A 26,067-nucleotide genomic window follows, 5' to 3' on the forward strand; every position below is an offset into this window, starting at 1 on the left:
AGTAACACAGCACTGGGAAGCAATTATACCCCAATAAAGATGTATTTTCAAAAGTCTATGTCTGGATTCATTTCTTTGCATGTGGATGTCCAATTGTTCCAGCACCAATTGTTGAAAAGACTACCCTTTCTCCATTGAATTGCCTTTGCTCCATTTTCAAAGATCAGTTGACTATATTTGTAGGGTCTATTTCTGGGCTCTCTATCCTGGTTCCACTGATGTATGTTATGTCTGTTCTTTTGGCAACACCCCCACTGTCTTGATTACCATAGCTTTACAGTTCATATAGAAGTCAGTTGGTGTCAATCCTCTGATTGTTTTTCTTCTACAGTATTGTGCTGGCTATTCTAGGTATTTTGCCACATAAACCTTAAAATCAATTTGTTGGTATCTACAAAATAGTCATCTATAGATCAAATTGGAGACAACTGACATCTTAACAATACTGAGCCTTCCTACCTATGATCACAGAATATCCACACTTATTTGGATCTACTTTGATTTGATTTTTTCATCAGTTTTGTCATCTCTTCATATAGATTTTATACATATTTTGTTAGATTTACACCTAAGTAGTTCTCTTTTTTTGGTACTACTATAAATTATATTGTGTTTTTAATATCAAAATCCAATTGTAGGGACTTCCCTGGTGGCACAGTGGTTAAGAATCCGCTGGCCAATTCAGGGGACACAGGTTCGATCCCTGGTCCAGGAAGATCCCACGTGCCGCAGAGCAACTAAGCCCACGAGCCACAACTATTAAGCCTGTGCTCTAGAGCCCGCAAGCCACAACTACTGAAGCCCACGTGCCTAGAGCCCGTGCTCCGCAACAAGAGAAGCCACCGCAATGAGAAGTCTGCACACTGCAACAAAGAGTAGCCCCTGCTCGCTGCAGCTAGAGAATGCCTGTGCACAGCAATGAAGACACAAGGCAGCCAAAAATAAAAATAAATAAATTTATTTTTAAAAATCCAACTGTATATTGCCAGTATCTAAAAAAGTAATTGATATTTGTATATTTCCCTCATATTCTGTGATCTTCCTCTGATTGCTCATTAGTGCCAGGGGCTTTTTAAATAAACTTGGAGGGGATTTTCTACATAAACAATCATATTAGAAAAGTTTTATTTCTTCCTTTCCAATCTCAATATGTTCTATTTCCTTTTCTTGTTCTATTCCATTAGCTAGGACTTCTAGTACAATGATGAATTGAAACGGTGAGAAGGGACATTCTTGCTTTGTTCCTGATCTTAGTGGAGAAGTATCTAGTTTCTCAAAATGAAGTATGATATTTGCTGTGTGTTCTTTTTAGAAGTTCTGTATCAAGTTGAGGACTTGGCCTAGGCCAAGCCGTTCTGGGGTTTCCATAGGAGTAGTAAGATGGGGCAGAATAAACATCTTATGATTGCCTAGTTTCAATAATTACAGAAGGCTTTGGAGCATGGGGGCTGTCACAAGTTGTCTAGCACCTGAGCCTGGATTGGTTTAGGACAGAAGATATACTGGTTTGGGTGTGGGAAACAGATAAGGAGGTGGGTGGGGATATGGCACTGGATTAGGCATTCTGCACAGGAAAAGCGGGCTCCTGGCAAGCTGTCCACTACCACCACCCCTTGGAATTAGGTACCTCTGGGAGGAGCAATCACTCCCCAGGTCTAAAAGACCCCCAAATGTCAAAACATCTTAAGACACAGAAAATATAAAACATGATTAATACAACCAGAAACAAGACAATGATGTCTGCTATCGCCAGTTCTATTCAACATGGTATGGGAGGTGCAACCAAGGACAATGAAATAATATAAAGCGTTCAAGATTTTGAAGAGTACACACACATATCCCCTCTACTCAGACATATAAAACCACACAGACTTTGTCACTGCAAATACAGGTAGACACACCCTGACATAGATATGAACACTCATAAGCCCTCAGAGATGATGCAAAGACACACAGAGCCCAGGTCCTCAGACTCCTCCCCTGCTCTCTCCCCTCCTTTTGAGTCATCGCCACCAGATACATTGTATATTGTACTTGTATCTCCTTTCCTATCTCCTAGAATGTCAGCTTCAAGGAGACACAGGTGTTTGTTCTGCTTTGTTCACTGCAGCACCTACTAGAAGGCCAGTTACACAAGAGGGAATTGACATTTATTGAATAACTGGACACACACACACACACACACACACACACACAGGGCTTTTACACAAATCTCACCACAGGCCTACAGCCACCTGATCTTCACAGAGTGAAATGTTCTCACCCCTAGGCCACATGGCAGAAGGGTGTGTCCTGGCCCCCAAAGCAATCCCCAAAGGAGGGTCCATCTGCCCCTCCTTGTGAGGAAGGGATCTCACACTTCCTCAGCTCACACTGTGTAAAAAGATTATGTCTACAGATCTGCAAAACAGGAATTGAAGAGGTGAGAGTTAGGGCCCAAAATGGCTGCAATTACGTTCCAGCCCCTTCACACTGCTATAATCACCTCCAGAAATGCACTCTTGTTAACTTGACCCTTTATTCACTTTGGTTTTCCAAACACTATCAGTAAGGGTAGAAAAGGTTTGCATCTCCCCGCCCAGCCGCCACATCCTCCACATGCTCTCCTCAGTGGACATCACCTCCACTGGGGTCTCATCTGCCCATGGAAGTTGCTCCCATCAGCCCTGCAGGGTCCAAGTGACCTGACTGCAGCCTGTAGTCACATCTGCTGTTGGGGGAGGGAGAATGCCTCCTGAGCTCAGACAAGTTTCCAGCTACAGATATTGCTTCTGGGACTCAGGAATGGGCTAGAAGCAGTTGCGAGTGCACTTGGGCACACAGCCTCCCCTCCAGGGCAATGTATACAGTCCTCCAAGAAACTGTGGGCCCACTTCCAACAAGGGAGGGGTCACCACCTCCTGCACCTGCGCACTTCAGGGAAAGCATGACTCCCAAAAGGCTGCAGGACACAGTCTATTTGGAGACGAGTGTACTTTGCATTCCGGGGTGCATGTGAAGTGAGGGGGCCCCAGGGGCTGCAGAGCCTCCAAGATCACTATTTCCAGCAGGCCACGGAGCTCGAGTGGGGGTGGAGGGAAGGATCCCATTCCAGAAAGAAGTAGACAGTGGTTCCAAACCCACCTTGGATGAGTGTTGGGGAGGCAGGCTCTTACGTAAGGGGCTGGGGCGTAGCCTGCACATGTGCTGCAGAACCTCTCAGAAGGGAATGCGCAAAAGAATCTGGGTCACGTGATTCATGGACCATGAGGTGTGAGAGGTCCTCCTATAACTGGAACATGCCAGTGCGTCTTTTGGCAGGTTGGAGACTGTTATGTGACTTTGCAGGTGGGTGTGGAACTGATGATCATGGGAAAGCAGGGGTTATTGTGGCTGAGGGGGGTGTGCCCTGTGACATGGGTTCTGACACTAAGTCTTCTCTTCTACCTTAGAGCCACTGGAGGTTGCCACAAAGAAAAATCCCCACTTTGGGACAGGTGTGGCTATTTAAAGATGTTTCCCAAAAATAAAGCACAGAAGAGGCTTGAGATGGGAAACTTAGAGCTGAAAATAGCCTCAAGATGGCCTTGGAAAGACATGACGCTGATGCCCGTGAATTAGCATGTCCCAGGAGGATGTTACTCGAGAAGATCTGTGGGGTGCACCTTTATGTTCCAGAACCACAGTATTTCCGAAGATACAACCCAAGGAACCTGGTGTCAGTGCAGACAGATCTTGGCAGCTCCCTCATTTGTCTCCAGTATGTGTGTGAGGTGAAGGCAGGTGAAGCACTAAAAAGTGTTTCCTAACTTCAGACTGGGTTCCAAAATGGCCTGGTGGGGAACCCAAGTCCTTATTCCACAGTCCTTAAATTCTTCCAAAGAAGGATATCAAGGTGATAGAAAGAAGCACTGAACACGTAAAAATCAAGATTCAGGGGAGTTTAACGTTCTCCTGGCATATGAAAGCATGTTTTTTTTGTTTTCTATTGTTTTTAGTGCAAACACATATGATTTTAATTGTAACTGCAACTTCTCACAAATGTATAGTTATACCACCACCAAGATAACACTATCATAAAAGACAGCCAAAGCAATCTTGAGAAAGAACAATGGAGCTGGAGGAATCAGGCTCCCTGACTTAAGACTACACTAAAAAGCTAGAGTTATCAAAACAGTATGGTTCTGGCACAAAAACAGGCACACAGATCAATGGAACAGGATAGAAAGCCCAGAAATAAACCCATGCACTTATGGTCAATTGATCTACAACAAAGGAGGAAAGAATGTACAATGGAGAAGTCTCTTCAACAAGTGGTGCTGGGAAAACTGGACAGCTCCATGTAAAAGAATGAAATTAGAACATTCTCTAACACCATATAAAAAAGTAAACTCAAAATGGATTAAAGACCTACATGTAAGACCAGATACTATAAAACTCCTAGAGGAAAACATAGGCAGACACACTCTGACATAAATTGCAACAATATTTTTTTGGATCCATCTCCTGGAGTAATGGAAATAAAAGCAAAAATAAACAAATGGGACCTCATTAAGCTTAAAGCTTTTGCACATCAAAGGAAACCATAAACAAAATGAGACGACAACCTACAGATTAGGAGAAAATTTTGCAAATGATGCAACCGACAAGGGATTAATCTCCAAAATACACAAACAGCTCATGCAGTTCAATATCAAAAAAAACAAAAAACCCAATCAAAAAATGGGCAGAAGATCTAAATAGACATTTCTCCAAAGAAGACATACAGATGGCCAAGAGGCACATGAAAAGATGCCCAACATCACTAATTGTCAGAGAAATGCAAATCAAAACTACAGTGAGGTATCACCTCACACCAGTCAGAACGGCCATCATCAAAAAATCTACAAACAATAAATGCTAGAGAGGGTGTGTAGAAAAGGGAACCCTCCTACACTGTTGGTGGGAATGTAAACTGGTACAGCCACTATGGAGAACAGTATGGAGGTTCCTTAAAAAACTAAAAACAGAACTACCATATGATCCAGCAGTCCCACTCCTGGGCATATATCCAGAGAAAACCATAATTTGAAAAGATATATGTACCTCAATGTTCACTGCAGCACTATCTACATTAGCCAGGACATGGAAGCAACCTAAATGTCTATCAACAGAGGAATGGGTAAAGTAGGTGTGGTTTATCTATCTATAGATAGATAGATAGATACACACACACACAATGCAATATTACTCAGCCATAAAAAAGAACAAAATAATGCCATTTGCAGTGACATGGATGGACATAGAGATTGTCATACTAAGTGAAGTCAGACAGAGAAAGACAAATATTATATGATATTGTTTATATGTGGAATCTTAAAAGATGGTACAAATGAACCCATTTACAAAGCAGAAATAGAGTCACAGATGTAGAAAATATTACGGTTACCAAGGTGGAAGGGGAGGAGGGATAAACTGGGAGATTAAGATTGACATATACACGCTATATATAAAATAGGTAACTAATGAGGACCTACTGTATAGCACAGGGAACTCTACTCGATACTCTGTAATGACCTATATGGGAACAGAATCTTAAAAAGAGTGGATATGTGTATATGTATAACTGATTCACTTTGCTGTACACCTGAAACTAACACAACATTGTAAATCAACTGTACTCCAATAAAAAATTAATTTTTTAAAAAATTTTTAAATAAATAAATTTTAAAAAGCAAAAAAAAAAAAAAAGAATATACAATGAAGAAAAGACAGTCTCTTCAGCAACTGGTTTTGGGAAAGCTGGACAGCTACATGTAAATCAATGAAATTAGAACACTCCCTCATACCATATACAAAAGTAAATTCAAAATGGTTTAAAGACCTAAATGTAAGACATGACACTATTAAACTCCTAGAAGAGAACATAGGCAAAACATTCTCAGACATAAACTGTAGCAACATTTTCTCAGATCAGCCTCCCAAGGCAAAAGAAATAAACAAATGGGACCTAATTAAACTTAAAAGCTTTTGCACAGTAAAGGAAATCATCAACAAAGTGAAAAGACAACCTATGGAATGGGAGAAAATATTTGCAAATGATGCAACCGAAAAAGAGTTAATATCCAAAATATACACACAGGTCATACAACTCAATAGCAAAACAAAACCAAACAACCTAATCAAAAAATGGGCAGAAGACCTAAATAGACAGATATCTCTCCAAAGAAAATATACAGATCGCCAGCAGGCACGTGAAAAGATGCTCAACATCACTAATTATTAGAGAAATGCAAGTCAAAATCACAGTGAGGTGTCAACTCACACCAGTCAGAATGGCCATCATTTAAAAGTCTACCAATAATAAATGCTGGAGAGGGTGTACAGAAAAGGGGACCATCCTACACTGTTGGTAGGGATGTAAATTTGTGTAGCCACTATGGAGAACAGTATGGAGGTTCGTTAAAAAACTAAAAATAGAGTTGCCATATGATCCAGCAATCCCACTCCTGGGCATATATCTGGACATAACTCTAATTCAAAAAGATACACGCACCCCAATGTTCATAGCAGCACTATTTACAATAGCCAAGACATGGAAGCAACCTAAATGTCCATTGAGAGACGAATGGAAAAAGAAGATGTGGTATATCTATATATATAATGTAATACTACCCAGCCATAAAAAAGAATGAAATAATGCCATTTTCAGCAACATGGATGGACCTAGAGATTATCATACTAAGTGAACTAAGTCAGACAAAGACATATACCATATGATATCACTTACATATTGAATCTAAAATAAAATACAAATAAACTTACGGAACAGAAACACACTCACGGACATAGAAAACAAGTTTATGATTACCAAAGGGTAAAGGAAGGAGGAGGGGAAAATTAGGAGTATGGGACTAACAGACACAAACTACTATATATAAAATAAACAATGAGGTCCTACTGTATAGCACAGAACTATATTCAATATCTTATAATAACCTATAATGGAAAATAATCTGAAAAAATATATATATATATATATAACTGATTCACTTTGCTGTATACCTGAAACTAACACAATATTGTAAATCCACTATACTTCAGTTTAAAAAATGAAGTCAGAGACCTCTGGTTTCTGGTCTGGCATGTAAGGAGCATAGAAGCCGGTCATGCTGTCCTCACAGGAAAAAAAAAAACGAACACACTTAAACCACTACCACTTCCAGGAATCCCCTGGTGGTCCAGTGGTTAGGACTCTGCACTTTCACTGCCAAGGGTGTGGGTTCCATCACTGGTCAGGGAACTAAGATCCCGCAAGCCGCTCATTGCGGCAAATAAATAAATAAATAACCAAAAACAACAACAATACTTCCATCAGAGAACTGTGGTCAGAAGGCAAACTGCTGTCTCCAAAATTGGAACAAGGGACAGGGAAGTAACCATTCTGAAATATGCCCAGAACATTCTGTTCTTAACAAGGCCTGTCCTCAAAAGATTCTGTTTCAGCAGAGCCTAACTGACTGGGACGCTACCGACTGCCCTGGGCAGAGAGAAATACTCAACTTGAGTCTCCTCTAGCCTTCCTGCCTCAGCTAAGGTAGGGGTAGGGGGCTGAGAAGGAGTTCTAAAGGTGATAGGTTTTCTCCCTCTTGACACCAAATACATGGTGTCTTTTTCAACACCACTTCTCCACCACTCCAACATCAACACAAATGTGTCCTACGCTTCAATTCAATTCTAAAACTACCTACCTGGAGTTAGCATCAGACTCCACAGGTTAAGGGCTCAATTCCACAAGACTGTCCCACTGCAGATGCCAGTCACAAATGGCATGCCCAGGCTACCCACATTTCTGCTCAGCCAACTACAGATTTGGAGGCTCCCTCCACACTGCCTCAGGTTAGATACGTCATTAGAACTACTCTCAGAACTCAGAAAAGCACTTTACTTACAATCACCAGTCTTTTTAAGGACACCATTAAGAAACTGTCAAATGGAAGAAATGAATAGAATGAAGTTTGGGGGATGTGCAGGGCATAAAGCTTCCACATCTCCGCTAGGCATGCCACCCAGAACCTCGACGCATGCACCAACCCAGAAGCTCTCTGAACCCCGATGCTTAAGAGTTGTTTATGGAGGTTTCATGATATAAGAATGATTGCTTAAATCATTGCCATTCATGATTAGCTCAGTCTCCTGCCCCTCTCAATTCTCTGAAGACGGGCTGAAAATTCCAAGCTTCTAATAAAGGCTGCATCTTACTGGTGACCAACCCCCATCCTGAAACTTAAATCTACAGAGCTGCCAAGAGTTGCTTCATTAGAAGAAAAGATGTTCTATCACCCTTTTCACTCAAGAAATTCCAAGGGCTTTAGGAGGTCTAGGAACCAGAGACAAAGAACAAATATCTTTCTTATTACACCACAGAAGGTCAGAGCCGAGGGACACAAGCTCACTAACAGACTGAGACCAAATCACAACAGAAGGCTTCCCCTCCACCCACACTTACCTCTATGTTGGGAGGGCTCCTGTTTAATAACGGTGGAATATGCTGAAGGAAATGCACTTTTCAGACCTTATTTAAGAAGCCTCTAGAGCAGGGGTCCGCAACCCCTCGGTCAAGGACCACTAATGGTCCGTGGCCTGTTAGGAACCAGGCTGCACAGCAGGAGGTGAGTGGTGGGCAAGCAAGTGAAGCTTCATCTGTATTTAGAGCTGCTCCCCATCACTCGCATTACCGCCTGAGCTCCACCTCCTGTCAGATCAGCAGCAGCATTAGATTCTCATAGGAGCGCAAACCCTACTGTGAACTGCACATGCGAGAGATATAGGTTGAGGCAGTGTGGAGGGAGCCTCCAAATCTGTAGTTGGCTGAAACTACAGATTATCATTAGCAGAGAGGTTTGACTGCACAAAGACCATAATAAATCAATTGCTTGCAGACTCATATCAAAACACTATCAGTGGGGCTTCCTTGGTGGTGCAGTGGTTAAGAATCCACCTGCCAATGCAGGGGACACGGATTCGAGCCCTGGACCAGGAAGATCCCACATGCCGCAGAGCAACTAAGCGCATGTGCCAAAACTACTGAGCCTATTCTCTAGAGCCCACAAGCCACAACTACTGAGCCCACGCACCACAACTACTGAAGCCCACATGCCTAGAGCCTGTGCTCCACAACAAGAGAAGCCACCACAATGAGAAGCCCATGCACCATAATGAAGAGTAGCCCCCGCTCACCACAACTAGAGAAAGTCCGCATGCAGCAACGAAGACCCGACACAGCCAAAAATAAAAAAAATAAAAAATAAATAAATTTATTTTTAAAAAACCCTATCAGTGAGTGGCAAGTGAAAACAAGCTCAGGGCTCCCACTGATTCTGCATTATGGTGAGTTGTATAATTATTCCATTATATATTACAATGTAATAATAATAGAAATAAAGTGTGCAATAAATGTAATGTGCTTGAATCGTCCCCAAACTATCCCCCTCTCCCCCACCCCCATCCACGGAAAAATTGTCTTCCACGAAACTGGTCCCTGGTGCCAAAAAGGTTGGGGACCACTGCTCTAGTGAACCCCAAAGATGACAGAGGAGACAAAAGGAAGGACACCAGAGAAAAGTTCAACCTCTGACACTTGCAGGTACAGCAAATAGTAAACATAGACTAGCCAGATAAACTGAAAATATCACACTAAAGGCCCATTTATCTTAGTTACTCTGTCTCAGCACATCATGTCTGGCTTCCAACAAAAAATTACAAGGCATACTAAGACACTTAATCTTGAAAGAAATCAGAAGAGAAATAAAATACCTTAGTTATGGAGAAAGAAGGATAAAAATTAAATCAGACTTCTTTTCAGAAATCATACAAAAAGAAAAGTTTGTGTTGAAGATTGGAAAAAAAAAAACCACCCACAAAGAGGTCTGTGTTGAGCAAAATTATCTTTCAAAAGTGAGAGAGAAATAAAGACTTCCTGAGACAAACAAAAGTTGAAGGAATTTGTCACCAGTACACCTGCTTTGCAAGAAATGTTAATAAATTAATTGCAAACAAGGAAAATGAAAAAGAAAGGTAGAGCATTAGAGAATGAATAACTGAAGGGAAAACGAAATAATTTGTTTTTCGTACTCTTAATTAATCTCACAAATAACAGTATGTTGAAAATAATAGCAACATTGTTTTCAGTAATTATAGCTTATGGATAATTGAAATGAATGAAAGCAATGTTATAAGGGCAGGGAAGGGGTAATTGGGAACTCTGTTATGAGGAAGTTATAAAACCAGTGAAGTATTATAGTGTTCCCTGAAAGAGTACATAGGTTAACTGTAAATATACACTGTAAATTCAAGGGTAACCACTAAAAAAGGTTTTTTTTTTAAAAACATAATTGATATTCCAAAAGAGGAGGGAAAAAAAAAACGGAATCAGGTAAAATGCTCAATTAAAGCCAGAATGCAGGAAAAAAAAGGTGGAAGACAAAAGAGAAACAAAGAACAAGCACAACAAATACAAAACAGTAAGAGGGACTTCACTGGTGGTCCAGTGGTTAAGACTCCACACTCGCAATGCAGGAGGCCTGGGTTCGATCCCTGGTCAGGGAACTGGATCCCACATGCATGCTGCAACTAAAAGGAGCCCACATGCCGCAACTAAAGGAGCCCATATGCCACAACTAAAGAAGCCCACATGCCGCAACAAAGATCCCACGTGCCACAACTAAGACCCGGTACAGCCAAATAAATAAATAAATATTAAAAAAAAAAAAAAGGAAACAGTAAGAGTATAGTAAATATTAATCCAGCTATATCAATAATTATTTTAAATGTCAATGGTCTAAATATAAGAACTGAAAGACAGATACCATCATAGGGTTTTAAAAAATAACAGCTTATTGAATGTTGTCCATAAAAAAGCCACTTTAGGAGAAACTGAAAGTAAAACAATAATAGTCAGGAACTTTAACATCCCACTTACATCAAGGGACAGATCATCCAGACAGAAAATCATTAAGGAAACACTGGCCTTAAATGACACATTAGACCAGATAGCCTTAATTGATATATAGAAAGCATTCCACCTGAAAATAGCAGAATACACATTCTTTTCAAGTGCAAGTGGAAAAGATAATTCCAGGATAGATCACATGCTAGGCCACAAAACAAGCCTCAGTAAATTTAAGAAAACTGAAATCATATCAAGCATCTTTTCCAACCACAATGCTGTGAGACTAGAAATCAACTACATGGAAAAAACTGCAGAAAACACAGACAAGTGGAGGCTAAACAATATGTTACTAAACAACCAATGGATCACCAAAAAAATCAAAGAGGAAATCAAAAAATACCCAGAAACAAATGAAAATGAAAACAGGATGATCCAAAACCTATGGGATGCAGGAAAAGCAGTCCTAAGAGAGTTTACAGCAATACAAGATTACCTCAGGAAACAAGAAAAATCTCAAAAAAAAAATCTAATCTTACACCTAAAGAAACTAGAGAAAGAAAAACAAAACCCAAAGTTAGTAGAAGGAAAGAAATAATAAAGATCAGAGCAGAAATAAATGAAATAGAGACCAAACGACAACAAAAACAGAAAAGGTCAATGAAACTAAAACCTGGTTCTTTGAAAATATAAGCAAAACTTCAGTCAGGCTCATGAGGAGAAAATGGGAGAAGGCCCAAAATAATAAAATCAGAAATGAAAAAGACATTACAACCAGCACCACAGAAATACAAAGGATCAAAACAGACTACTATGAACAACGATACGCCAATAAAATGGACAACCTGTAAGAAATGGATGAATTTTTGGAACAGTACAATCTCGCAAGACTGAATCAGGAAGAAATAGAAAATATGAACAGACAAATTACCAGTAATGAAATTGAATCAGTAATAATAATTTTTTAAAAACTCCCAGCAAACAGAAGTCCAGGACCAGATGGCTTCACAGGTGAATTCTACCAAACATTTAGAGCCCAGTTAATAACTATCCTTCTCAAACTATTCAAAAGTGCAGAGGGAAGAACACTCCTGAACTCACTCTATGAGGCCACCATCACCCTGATACCAAAACCAGACAATGATATCACACAAAAAGAAAATTACAGGCCAATTTCACTGATGAACTAGATGCAAAAATCCTCAACAAAATACTAGCAAGCCAAATTCAACAATACATTAAAAGGATCATACACCATGATCAAGTGGGATTTATCACAGGGATGCAAGGATGCTTCAATATATGCAAATCAGTCAATGTGATACACCACATTAACTGAAGAATAAAAACCATATGATCATCTCAATAGATGCAGAAAAAGCTTTTGACAAAATTCAACACCAATTTATGATAAAAACTCTCCAGAAAGTGGGCCTAGAGAGAACCTATCTCAACATAATAAAGGCCAAATAAGACAAATCCACAGCTAACATCATTCTCAATGGTGAAAAGCTAAAAGTATTTCATCTAAGATAAGGAACAAGACAAAAACCACTCTCCTCACTTCTATTCAACATGGTTTTGGAAGTCCTAGCCACGGCAATCAGAGAAGAAAAAGAAATAAAAAGAATCCAAACTAGAAAAAAAGTAGTAAAACTTTCACTGTTTGCAGATGACATGATACTATACATAGAAAATCCTAAAGATGCTACCAGAAAACTACTAGAGCTCATCAATGATTTTGGTAAATTTGCAGGACACAAAATTAATATACAGAAATCTCTTGCATTCCTATACACTAACCATGAAATATCAGAAAGAGAAAGTAAGGAAACAATCCCGTCTACCATCACATCAAAAAGAATAAAATACCTTGGAATAAACCTACCTAAGGAGGCAAAAGACCTGTACCCTGAAAACTATAAGATGCTGATGAAAGAAATCAAAGATGACACAAACAGATGGAGAGATATACCATGTTCTTGGATTGGAAGAATCAATATTGTGAAAATGACTATACTACCCAAAGCAATCTACAGATTCAATGCAACTAAGAAGCTCACATGCTGCAACTATGAGGCTGTATGCCACAACTAAAAGATTCCACATGCCGCAGTGAAGATCCTGCATGCTGCAATGAAGACCTGGAACAGCCAAAATAAATAAATAAATAAGATAAATATTTTTTAAATAACTTAATTAAATTAAAGTTTCTAAAAAAAAAAAAAAACATGAGCAGAAGAACTGAGTAGACATATTTCCAAAGAGGACATGCAGATGGCCAACAGGCATATGAAAAGATGCTCATCATTGCTAATCATCAGAGAAATGCAAATCAAAACCACAATGAGCTATCACCTCACACCATCAGAATGGCTATCATCATGAAGAATACAAACAACAAATGTGGCGAGGATGAGGAGAAAAGGGAACCCTTCTACACTGTTAATAGGAATGTAAATTGGTGCACCCACTGTGGAAAACAGTATGGAAGTGTCTCAAAACACTAAAAATAGAACTACCATATGACCCAGCAATTCCATTCCTGGGTACATATCCCAAAAAAACAAAAACACTAATTCAAAAAGACACATGCACCTCAACGTTCATAGCCTTATTTACAATTGCTAAGATACGGAAGCAACTTAAGTGTCCATCAACAGATGAATGAAAAAGAAGATGTTGTATATATATACAATGAAACACTACTCAGCCATAAAAAAAAAAAGCGAAATTTTGCCATTAGCAGCAACATGGATGGACTTGGAGGGCATTATACTAAGTGAAATAAGTCAGACAGAGAAAGACAAATACCATATTATATCACTTATATGTGGAACCTAAAAAATACAACAAACTAGTGAATAAAACAAAAAAGAAGTTAAACTCACAGATATAGAGAACAAACTAATGGTTACCAGTGGGGAGAGAGAAGAGGAGAGGGGCAACATAGGGGTAGGGAATTAAGAAGTACAAACTATTCTACATAAAATAAGCTACAAGGATATATTGTACAACATGGGGAATGTAGCCAATATTTTATAATAACTATAAATGAAGTATAACCTTTAAATATTGTGAATCACTATATTGTACAACTGTAATTTATATAATATCATACTCAACTATACTTCAATTTTTAAAACTCAGCAATAAGGCAACCACCCCAATTAAAAATGGGCAAAAGTTCTGAACACGCATTTCACCAAAAAAGATATGTAGGCTGCAAATACACATACAAATGATGCTCAACATCACATACCGTTAAGGAATTGCAACTAAAACAAAATGAAATACCAGCAGACACTTATTAGAATGGCTGAAATTCAAAACACTGAGAACGCCATATGATGGAGATGTGAAGCAAGAGGAAATCTCATTCATTACTGGTGCGAATGGAGGATGACATGCCTAAGGTGGAAAACAGGCAGTCTCTTTCAAAGCTAAATATACTTTTTTAAATTTTATTTTAATAAAATTATTATTATTTTAATGATTTATTAAAATTTATTTATTTATTAATTATTTATTAAAATTATTTTAATTTTATTTATTTATTTATTTTTGGCTGCATTGGGTCTTTGTTGCTACACACGGGTTTTCTCTAGTTGCGGCGAGCAGGGGCTACTCTTTGTTGCGGTGCGTGGGCTTCTCATTGCGGTGGCTTCTCTTGCTGTGGAGCACGGGCTCTAGGCACGCGGGCTTCAGTAGTTGTGGCACGCGGGCTCTAGAGCACAGGCTCCGTAGTTGTGGCACACAGGCTTAGTTGCTCTGTGGCATGTGGGATCTTCCCGGACCAGGGCTCGGACCCGTGTCTGCTGCATTGGCAGGCAGATTCTTAACCACTGCGCCATCAGGGAAGTCCTAAATATACTCTTAATATTCTAAATGTTTATATAAGCTTTATTTCTATCTGGCAAGACTTAGAGGTAACAAAGATATCCTTCAATAGGCAAACAGATAAACAATTAGTGGTGAAAATATCCATATGATGAAATATTATTCTGTGATAAAAAGAAATGAGTGATAAAAAGGCATGATAAGACAAAGGAAACTTAAAACCATATTGTTAAGTGAAAGAAGCCAATCTGACAAGGCTACAAAATTCCAAGTATATGACAATCTGGAAAAGACAAAAATATAGACCATAAAAAGATCTTCGGTTGCCAGGAATTTAGGGATGGGGAGGACAAATGAATGAATAGGTAGAGCACAGGGGATTTTTAGGGCAGAGAAAGTATTCTGTATGTTACTGAAGTGATGAACACATGTCATTGTACTTTTGCCAAGAACCATAGATTATATAAAACAAAGAATCAACTCTAAGGTAAGTGTGGACTTTAATGCATCAATATCGTTGAATCAATTATAACATGCATACACAGTAATACGATATAAAAAATAAGGTTAACTGCATGAAGGCAGAGGGATTATATGTGAACTCTGTATTTTCTCAACTTTTCTGGAAAATAAAAACTCCTCTTTAAAAAGTAGTCTAGGGAATTCCCTAGCAGTCCAGTGGTTGGGACTCTGCACTTCCACTGCCAAGGGCCCAGGTTAAATCCCTGGTCGGGGAACTAAGATCCCACAGGCCACACGGCACAGCCAAAAAAAATAATAAAATAATAAATAAATAAAAAGTAGTCTATTAGAAAAAAGAAAAAATTAAAACTTAACCTTTTCTTAATTCAAAAAGATACATGCACCCCAATGTTCATAGCAGCATTATTTACAATAGCCAAGACATGGAAGCAGCCTAAGTGGCCATCGACAGATGAATGTATAAAGAAGCTGTCGTACATATGGAATATTACTCAGCCATAAATAAGAATGAACTAATGCCATTTGCAGCAACATGTATGGACCTAGAGATTGTCATACTAAGTAAGCCAGACAAAGACAAATATCATATGATATCACTTACATGCGGAATCTAAAAAAAGTGATACAAATGAACTTATTTACAAAACAGAAATAGACTCACAGACATAGAACACAAACTTCTGGTTACCAAAGGGGGAAAGGGGAGGGGGATAAATTAGGAGTTTGGGATTAAAAATACACACTACTGTATATAAAAGATAATTAACAAGGACCTAGTGAATAGCACAGGGAACTATACTCAATATCTTGTAATAACCTATAATGGAAGAAAATGTAAAAAAAGAATATAACTGAATCACTTTGCTGTATACCTGAAACTAACACAACATTGTAAATCAACTATATTTCAATAAAAATTTTAAGTAGTCTATTAGCAAAAAAGAAAAGACTAAAACAGACACCTTAATATCCACCAGTGATCACTGATGATTGAAACAGGCCATCGTTCATTTAATTGATTTGAACTTTAGCCATCATGGTATGCTATGAGGCCTGCAGGCCAAGACTGGGAAGGGAGGTGAAAGTTCCGTTGAATGTCTTTTCCGAGAGCCCAGCCCCGTGTGTCCTGAGAAGTGAAATGAGTGCCTTGGTTATTGTCATCCGTATCTAGAACTCCAGCATGGATGAGGAGTGTGCCGGTGGGTGAAGCCTCGTATTGCAGACTCAGTATACATGCAGACCAGTGTTACCTTGATTTATATGGTGGGTATCTGTGAGGCAAGAGATTCCCAGAGTTCTTTTATCACAAAGGGGGAACTCTTAGACAATCATCTAGGAATCTGTAAATGTGTCCAGATGGGCCAACTGTTGGCCAGTGCTCAGATGACAGCCTGATGTTTGGTCAGCTGCGTGACCCTTGGGTCTAGTCCTTTATCAGGGACGTCCCAGTTAAGGGATGAAAAGCAGCAGCTCTTCATCCCTACTGAGCTCCATCATGTAGGACTGTGGCCATGTCACCCACAAAGTATACAAAGTCCTCATTGCTTTTCTTTATTTTTTCACAGATATATTTTTTTAATTTTTATTGGAGTATAGTTGCTTTACAATGTTGTGTTAGTTTCTGCTGTACAGCAAAAAGTGAATCAGTTATACATATACATATATCCCCTCTTTTTTAGATTTCCTTCCCATTTATGTCACCACAGAGCACTGAGTAGGGTTCCCTGTGCTATACAGTAGGTTCTTATTAGTTATCTATTTTATACATAGTAGTGTATATATGTCAATCCCAATCTCCCAATTCATCCCAAACTCCCCCTTCCCCCCTTGGTAACCATAAATTTGTTCTCTACATCTGTGACTCTATTTCTGCTTTGCCAATAAGTTCATCTGTACCATTTTTCTGGATTCCACATATAAGCGATATTATACGGTATTTGTTTTTCTCTTTCTGACTTACTTCACTCTGTATGACAATCTGTAGGTCCATCCACATGTCAGCAAATGGCACTATTTCATTCCTTTTTATAGCTGAGTAATATTCCATTGTATATATGTACCACATCTTCTTTATCCATTCCTCTGTCGATGGACATTTAGGTTGCTTCCATGTCCTGGCTATTGCAAATACTGCTGCACCTCACTGCTTTTCATTCAGTTAATCCCAAGGAGCTCCCCAGGGAGCCTAGCAGTCTGGGGAAGGGATGACCTCCTTCAGCATCACGGTACCTGGCAAGGGACTGAGGAGAGGGGAGGCCACCCGCTCTTGCAGGGAGGAATGTGGAGGGCCCAGGTTTGGCTCTATTATGTTGCAAGGAGGTGTCAGTAGCTGTGTTGAGCTCACGGGGTGCTGTTTCCAGATCCCAAGGCATAATGAGCAGCCGGGTGGAGGGTCACGTGCTCAGGGCCTTGGAGAGCCTCTGTTTTCAGGAAAGCACAGTACCTGGTGGAAATGCAGCTCTAATGACATATAGTGTGGGGCAGAGGAGGGCAATTCCTTGCATCAAAAACCTATGGACAGGGCTTCCCTGGTGGCACAGACTGCCTGACAATGCACGGGACACGGGTTTGGTCCCTGGTCCGGGAAGATCCCACATGCCACGGAGAAACAAAGCCCATGCGCCACAACTGCTGAGCCCACGTGCTGCAACTACTGAAGCTTGTGCACCTAGAGCCCATGCTCCACAACAGGAGAGGCCAACACAATGAGAAGCCCACGCACAACGAAGAGTAGCCCCCGCTCGCCACAACTAGAGAGAGCCCGCATGCAGCAACAAAGACCTAACGCAGCCAAAAATAAATTTAATTAATTTTTAAAAAAAACCTATAGACAGGGGAACTTCCCTGGTGGTGCAGTGGTTAAGACTCCACGCTCCCAATGCAGGAAGCCTGGGTTCAATCCCTGGTCAGGAAACTAGATCCCACATGCATGCTGCAACTAAGAGTTCACATGGCACAACAAAGGAGCCAGCGAGCCACAACTAAGGAGCCTGCCTGCCACAACTAAGACCCGGCGCAACCAACCAAATAAAGAAATAAATAAAACCTATGGACAGGGACTTCCCTGGAGATTCAGTGGTTAAGACTTCGCCTTCCAATGCAGGGGGTGCGGGTTCAATCCCTGGTCGGGGAGCTAAGATCCCATATGCCTAGCAGTCAAAACACCAAAACAGACAACAGAAGTAATATTGTAACAAATTCAATGAAGACTTTAAAAATGGTCCACATCAAAAAAAAAAAAATCTTTAAAAAAAAAAAGCCTATGGACAACTTAAGGCCACGATGCGTAACTCAAGGAGGCGTGAGAGAAGTTGCTACACCCTCTACAGTGAGTGCCTGCTGTGTGGCAATTTAAACACAGTAAAGACCCTTCTATGGTAGGGGTGCCCATTCAAGGTGGGCCAATTTACAAGCAACAGCATAAACGGACTCAAGTAAAATTTGTAAACAAGAAATACGTTGCCTCTGAACATCAAAAGAACCAAGTAGATGCGTTGGATGCTGACAGGGATAAGAGCTATTTCTTACAGTGTCAGGGAGGGAGAAGCCGTCTCATTAGCAAAGAATTTTCAGGAACTTAACCAGTGTTAGGGCCTCACATTATGTGTGGGGCAATGACCCATCCATTTTGGGAGGTATTCCTTTTTTCATTATTTCTTTTCCTGAATGAATGTCAAACCAGTGTCCTCAGAGGAGGGTATCACTGGCGTCATGTCAGACCTGTGCTCCTGGAGCCAGGGAAATGTGGTTCAGATCCTGCCTGCAGAGACTGTGTGCAGTGGTAAATGTGCTGAGGTTCCCTGAGGATAACCAGGTAAAGGTGTATCATGTCCCTTCAGAGGTGGGACCAACTGCAGCTGAGAGGCTATTCAAACAGGCACTGAATAGCCAAATAGCCAAATAGCCAAATCTGGGAGAGCAGGATATTTACCAGTTGCTGAGTGGACGGAGTCAGTAATTCCCATAATGTTGGGGACTGGGAATAGGGGTCTGTGTGGTGAGACCACAGCCTCCAGGTTGCAGTAATGCACTGTGAGGTGTCATTCATTCTTTCCAGGTTTAAGAACAGGCCAAATTCCACTATTAAAGGAGAAGAACAGTGGATAATCACTTCTTCATTAAATAGGTGTTATACAATGGTTTTCAATCCTTCAAAGTCCGGTTTACTTTGGGACAGATTAAGTAACTTAATTGGGGGGGGCAGTGGCGGGGGTAAGGTCTGTGGAATCCCATTTTTGTCAAGACAATTTGGAAGTGCCAAAGACTTCATTTAAATGTAATTCATGTTGGTACAGCCACTATGGAGAACAGTATGGAGGTTCCTTTAAAAACTAAAAGCAGAGCTACCATATGATCCAGCAATCCCACTCCTGGGCATACATCCGGAGAAAACCATGGTCCAAAAGGATACATGCACTCCAGTGTTCATTGCAGCACTGTTTACAATAGCCAAGACATGCAAGCAACCTAAATGCCCATCAACAGCTGAATGGATAAAGAAGATGTGGTACATATATACAGTAGACTATTAGCCATAAAAAAGAATGAAATAATGCCATTTGCAGCGACATGGATGGACCTGGAGATTATCATACTAAGTGAAGTAAGTCAGACAGAGAAAGACAAATATCATATGGTACTGCTTATATGTGGAATCTAAAAAAATGATACCAATGAACTTATTTACAAAACAGAAATAGACACACAGACATAGAAAACAAACTTATGGTTATCAAAGGGGAAAGGCTGGGGGGAGGGATAAATTGGGAGTTTGGGATTGACATATACAGTGTACTATATATAAAATAGACAACCAACAAGAACCTACTGTATAGCACAGGGAACACTGCTCAATATTCTGTAATCATCTAAATGGGAAAAGAATTTGAGAAAGAATAGATATATGTATATGTATAACTGAATCACTTTGCTGTACACCTGAAACTAACACAACGTTGTAAATCAACTATAGTCCGATATAAAATAAAAATTTTTTTTTAATTTTTAAATAGAAATAATAGCAGAAATTTAAAATTTTTTAATAAATTTAATTCATGACTCATTAGTGTAGAGTTTCCCTGCTTGGTATGGGATATTTTAGGACACTGGGTATTATGACCATGGGGAATTTAGGCAAGACAGTAGTTTTCTGATGATTAAGGTGAGGCATACCTATTTGTCCCCTATAGTATATTCAGTAACTCCCCTAAGATGATCATGAGTACCTTGCTTAAATTTAGTGGGACCCCCATATGACTCTACTTTCAGACCTAGTATTGATTAATTGCTTGAAGATTTCTGAATTGGTACGTTACACCAGATGGCAAAATTAATTCAGAACCTATGTTGTAGAGGGCAAAAGCCAAGCAGTGTCCTTTTACCTTTTTTGTTGCGTAAAATCTTTTAGTATATGTTGGATTGCCAATAGGTCAAATTGTTTCAGTATTTTTTTTTCTGCTTTTGCTTCCTCCCTCCTTTCCTCCCCTGTTGTATTTTCATCACTGGATATACTTCAGGGGAAGAGGTGTCCTAGCTATCCTGGTGCTTATCATTTTTTTCCTCCAGAGAGCCTCACACCAGTGCCGTTAGGGTTAGGGGTCTCCCCCATGACAACTGGTTGCTTTGTAGGGTTTAAAGACCCAGGGCTTAGTTTGAGTTTGAACTAGTACCTTTGCTGGCCACAGGGGTGCCATGGTGTTGTCCCCTGTAACCCCAAGAGTAGGATCTTTGCTGCAGTGGAGTCAGGGACCACAGCAGCAGAGACACCCAAGGGTCCTGGTGAGCCCCTAGAATTAGGAGGGTGAACTCAGCTGCCATCTACTGGCTGCCATTCCCCCCTCTCTTCTCTTTCTCCCTATTTAAATGGCAGATGTTTCAGGAGTGGCTATCTGATGGACCCACCCATTTTCCAGGGTACAGTCCCCCTCTGCCACCCAAACCCTGGGGTGTGTCAGGGCCAAACCAGCCTCTGTCATCGCTTCACTCTAACACTCAGATAAATCCGTCAAAGACATCAACCCAGGACTACTTTAAGGAGAGCCCCGATCCCATACTCCTGCTCCTAAAAGCTTTAGGAATTCTCAAAACTGCCATCTCTGGTCGGCTGAACATAGAACTGAGTCCTGGTGGGGTCAACAATGCAACAAAAGGCAGCACAGCTCACAGCAAGAGCTCCCCAGCACCCAGCAGCCCACAGCACTGGCCCCCATCAGACAGCAGAGCAGGTGAGCAAGTCAGAGCAAGAGAAGACAGACTCCCGGGGCGGGGGTGGGTGGGGGGGGGGTGGTCATGTCCAGACGTGCTGCTCACGGTGCCAACTGCTGTGGTCACCTGCAGAGGTAGGGTTCCCTTGTTGAGACTGATGCTGATGTGTACACACATGCACACATACCAAAAGGGTAGGAAAAGGCTTACAACTCACACAATTGAGGTCTCAGGAAAGGGCAAGGCTGGCCTCTCAAGCAGCTCAGAAACGGCTTCAGAAAACAAAGAGAGGAGCCTGGGCTGGGTGTTCATTGTGGTTGAGGAGTGAGGCTAGGGCAAGTGTTCTGCACACAGGGGCCTGTGCGGGTGGAATCTCCTGCTCTAAGGGAGAGACCACCCAGGCTTTCTCATCAGCTTCTCCAGGTGGGGGCGCGAGAGAGGCTTAAGTTGTGAGCTGTCAAACCTCCAAAAATGGGGAGTCCAGTCCACACCGCCACTGCAGGGGGCCGGGGTTCGATCCCTGGTCGGGGAACTAGGATCCCGCAAGCCACGCAGCCGAAAACAGAAAAAAATGGGGAGTCTGCTCATTACACGCGCAAACGTGTAAGAAAAAAAATGCATTTGCAATTGCTTGTCTTTATATAAAGAAACACAAGAAGCTCAAGAAATGATCAACACAGGTATTGGGGTGGCTGAAGCAAGAGCACTAGAGGCAACCAGGATATGCTGGTGGGGAATCTTCTTAAGTTAGATTCTTATCTTACAGAGTTATTTTACCCTTAACATGCATTATTAAAATAAACAGAGTACTTAATTTATTACCTACTTGACTATCTGTTAGCCTGTATTTTTAACTTACTTTTGCTTTTTTAAATTCATTAATTTTAACTTTTCTTCATAGGAAACCATTCTAAGATATAGTCCTTTAAACCTTAATGGTTATAAAAGCTTAAGCCATAAAAAATGAAATTTTTCACATCTCTTCCTAACTAAACAAGAGGCTATTTTAAGCCACCTTAAACCCTTTCTGGAACAAGGTTGGGTATAAACAGTGAACTTTAAAAATGAAAGAAAATAATAGGCATCAGAATTTGTCCTTATATATCAAACTGGGGGGTCTCTGGGGGAATGGGTTGCATATTATAATGCACTAAAGGTTTGGGCCTAATCCCATAAACATAGCATGGTTCTCAAAGATTTAAGTAAGCTTTAAGTAGTTTTCCTCCCATCAATTAAAATGGAAATTCATTTGGCTTGGCAATAGTATAGCCTTTTAAATATCAAAATTCTCAGGGATATGCACATAGAAAACCTAATTTAAAACTTGAAAATGTACCTGAAAATTTAAATTTACCCATCTCACATCTTGAGGTTCTCTGCCCTAAAAGGAGCAAATATTCTATTTGTCTCCAGAATTTTCTCGTCCAACTCACATTGTATCTTTCAGTCAACTTACATTCTCAAAGCCCAAGAAATTAAAAGTCTCACACACTCTCACAGGAAATAAAATTACAAACTGCTAAGGGAAATCAGTTACAGGGTCCTAATAATCAACAGATAAAGGAATCAAGGGAAAGAATCACAAATATTTGAATCAGCTGAAATAAGCAGCCTGCGCCCCACAGTTCAGAAGCAAAAGCTACATTCTGAAGGTGAAACACCTTCCCAAGCTTTGGGCTCCAGACTCTCCTGGTTGAGATAGAACCGTCAGGCCAGGTCAGTCCCTGGAGAAGGAGGGTGGGGACACCAGAGCAGTCACAAGAATAAACTCTGAGAGCTCCGCCTGCCCTCCTCTCCCTGGGGAATAATGGGAAAAGCTCCTTCCCCCAGGCTTCCATTCTCACAATGAGGAAACTCTCACCCAAATTCAACAAAAGGTTCTGACCCAGAGAACTCCCGAATTCAAGACCCTTTGTTAGAAGACAGAATGCGTGACCTTCACAGGTTTTCTCAATGGGCACAAATTACTTGGATCATACCTAAGCTGTGGATGCAAAACTCCAACCTACATCTAGAAACAGGCACAAAGGAACCACAGTTACAGCCTCAAAAAGGGCACCACTCCACCCTGCCACCCCCATCGCAGGTGCATCCCCAGCTTTCCAGGGTTGGAGCTTCTCTCAGTAGAAAGGGCTCCTTCTCAGGTGGGTGTGAGCAGGTAAGCACCTGCAGGGGGAGGCTTTCAGGAAGAACCAACTGGCCTTCAAGTCCTTCCCTTTGCAGCCTCAAGGCAGGGGCTTCGCTTAGAGACACTGACCTCAAACTCTGCTCCCAGCCAAGTTGCTCTGGACCAGCATTGATATTTTGAAAGTGACGAACCCACTGTTTGGAGAATCCAGTAAAGTCACTCAAAAGCAGTGTTTATGTGTAAAGGAGGGAAGAAAATTGCAAGGCTAGTTCAACGAGAAAACTCACAAATATCTATTCCCTTCAGAAATGAATGTAACAGTTAATTATTATTTCCACAGCAAGAAACTGCTTGGAAAACAATCACATTTGAACACTTCTAAGTGTTGCAAGTCTAAGACCTGATATTCCCCTTGAAACGCCCCCAAAATAAGGACAGACTGTAACCAAGCAGGACCCTATGGGGCCTTCTGGAACAGACCTCCTCCCCCCACCCCCGGCCATGTCCTCCACCTGCCTCTTGTCTGTAGAAAAACTTTAGCCTCCTAGGCCTTCCCAGAGTTCCAAAGAATAAATTTAATCAGAGAAGTGAGAAAATGCAGAAAAAAAGGACAACAGTCAAGCAATATAAAATAGTAATAGTTTAGCCATTAAAGTCAAGGACCTTTAGTTCCTCCTCAAGGGCTATAGATAATATTCTCAGCCATGTCCTTTGAGCTGTTTTGCAGATACTGAAATCCTCACCAGGTGGAAGATGTTAACGGTATGCCGCCCACCAGCACCTAGATCCCAGAACAGCTGGAAACAGAAGGTTGATGATGCTGACTCCCAATTACCTCACTGCCAACCAATCAGAAGAATGTCCACAAGCTGATCATACACCCCACAACACCCTCTCCCTCACCCCATCTTTAAAAATCTTTCCCTGAAAGCCTTTGGGGAGTACAGGACTTTTAAGCACTAGCTACCTGGACTCCTTACTTGGTGCCCTGCAATAAATGCTGCACTTTCACCACATCCCAGTGTCAGTAGGTTGGCTTTACTATGTGTGGGCGTGCGGACCCAAGTTTGGCTCCTAACAAGACCTCAGAATATTTATACACACTCCCAGGGGAGTAAAAAAAGGGAAACAAGAAATAAACGGAACAAACATAATGTAATAATACTGAAGTACATTATTTCATTTTTTGGAAACTCACTTCTTTGTAAATATTTTATACTGTCTTTCAAGATCTACTAATTTAATACATTTTATATATTGAAAAACTGAGACTCAAATAAGTGAATAAATTTTTCAACGTGACAAACACAGAGAGGGGTAGGGCTGACAGGTGAGAACACCCAGGAAAATTTCCAAAGACGTACCTGTGCCCCAAAGACTTCCCATAGGATATAGGATATAGGTATCCAGGAAAGATCCAGGGGGAGAGAGACAAGGATTTCATATAAAGTAGTTCCAGCTGGTAATTCTCTGATTTCCTTTCATGTAAAATATCCACAAACAAAAAATAAATCTTTTAAAAAGAGCCATCCATCGGCTGTGGAGAATAAACAATTAAAATATTGGGTCCGTTTGAAATGCACCACGGAGAACGAACAGCTGATAATGATGCTGTGAATTCGAGAGGGCAAGTGGGCCTTGGGAAGGTGGGAGGGATCTGAAAGTTTAGGGATTTACTACCAGTCCTAGGAAAAGCTAGGTTGCGGGGACAGTGTCATGGATTTGAGGTCCTGCTTCCTAAAATTTTTAAAACTTCGAAAGAGAATGGGTGCCGCCTGGGAAGAAAACAGGGACTGGGGACACCACAGACCACAGCTCCTCCCACGCACGAACCCCGGAAACCGAGTCACGACTGTCTCCTGATGACCCTCCCCAAGGTCACCGTACAATCTGGGGTACTCGGGGGCTGCGGGCGCAGAGCTGCGCAGGAGCTGAAGTCGCGGCGCGAAGCGACGGGACAGGACTCCCGGGGTCCCGGCTGCCGGCCCCGCCCCCACTAGCAAGACGGAGGAGACTGAGGTCCGAGCGGCGCCCCCGGCCCACGCGAGTTCGCAGACTGCAGAGTTGACTGCAGGGAGGCCAGCGTCCCGCCACGGCAGGTTCCGACTCAATCCCCCCTCCCCGTCCTGGGACACATGGCCCCGCACACTCACCATTTCCCCACTTCTGGCGTCCCCGGCGTCCTCCCTTCCACTCCCGCGGCCCGGGCAGGTCAAGGCGCAACAGACGGTCCAGCAGAGACACCCGAGGCGGTTAAGTACCGGTAAGCCGCGATCCCCGGCGCATCCACAAGGCGTAGCGATGTCCACGCCCAGCCGAGCGTCGCCCCACCCACCTGCCCTTGATGTGCCCCCTAGAGGACTGTCCGCAAGGACCTCCTCTCACCACCCCCACCACCCCGCCCCCAGAGTTAACAGCAGGTGGAGGTCACGTGACCAAGCGGACCCAGCTTCCTCTCTGGCCCTCCAAGGATCTTTGCTTTCAACCAAATCCTGCTTCGGACCTG

The 26,067-nt window shown here is 41.5% G+C and overlaps 1 protein-coding gene across 1 annotated transcript in view; it reads right to left on the reverse strand.

The window, feature by feature from the left end:
• Positions 1 to 22,792: 22,792 nt before the first annotated feature.
• Positions 22,793 to 26,067, reverse strand: part of PRKCSH (protein kinase C substrate 80K-H) — a 141,073-nt gene continuing 137,798 nt past the window's right edge. Inside the window, exon 18 of the mRNA XM_057541718.1 lies at positions 22,793 to 22,807. The gene's annotated coding sequence lies outside the window, so the exon portion shown is untranslated. The remainder of the gene's footprint in view (positions 22,808 to 26,067) is intronic.

Source organism: Balaenoptera acutorostrata, chromosome 2 (assembly GCF_949987535.1).
Source record: "Balaenoptera acutorostrata chromosome 2, mBalAcu1.1, whole genome shotgun sequence".
Taxonomy (NCBI): domain Eukaryota; kingdom Metazoa; phylum Chordata; class Mammalia; order Artiodactyla; family Balaenopteridae; genus Balaenoptera; species Balaenoptera acutorostrata.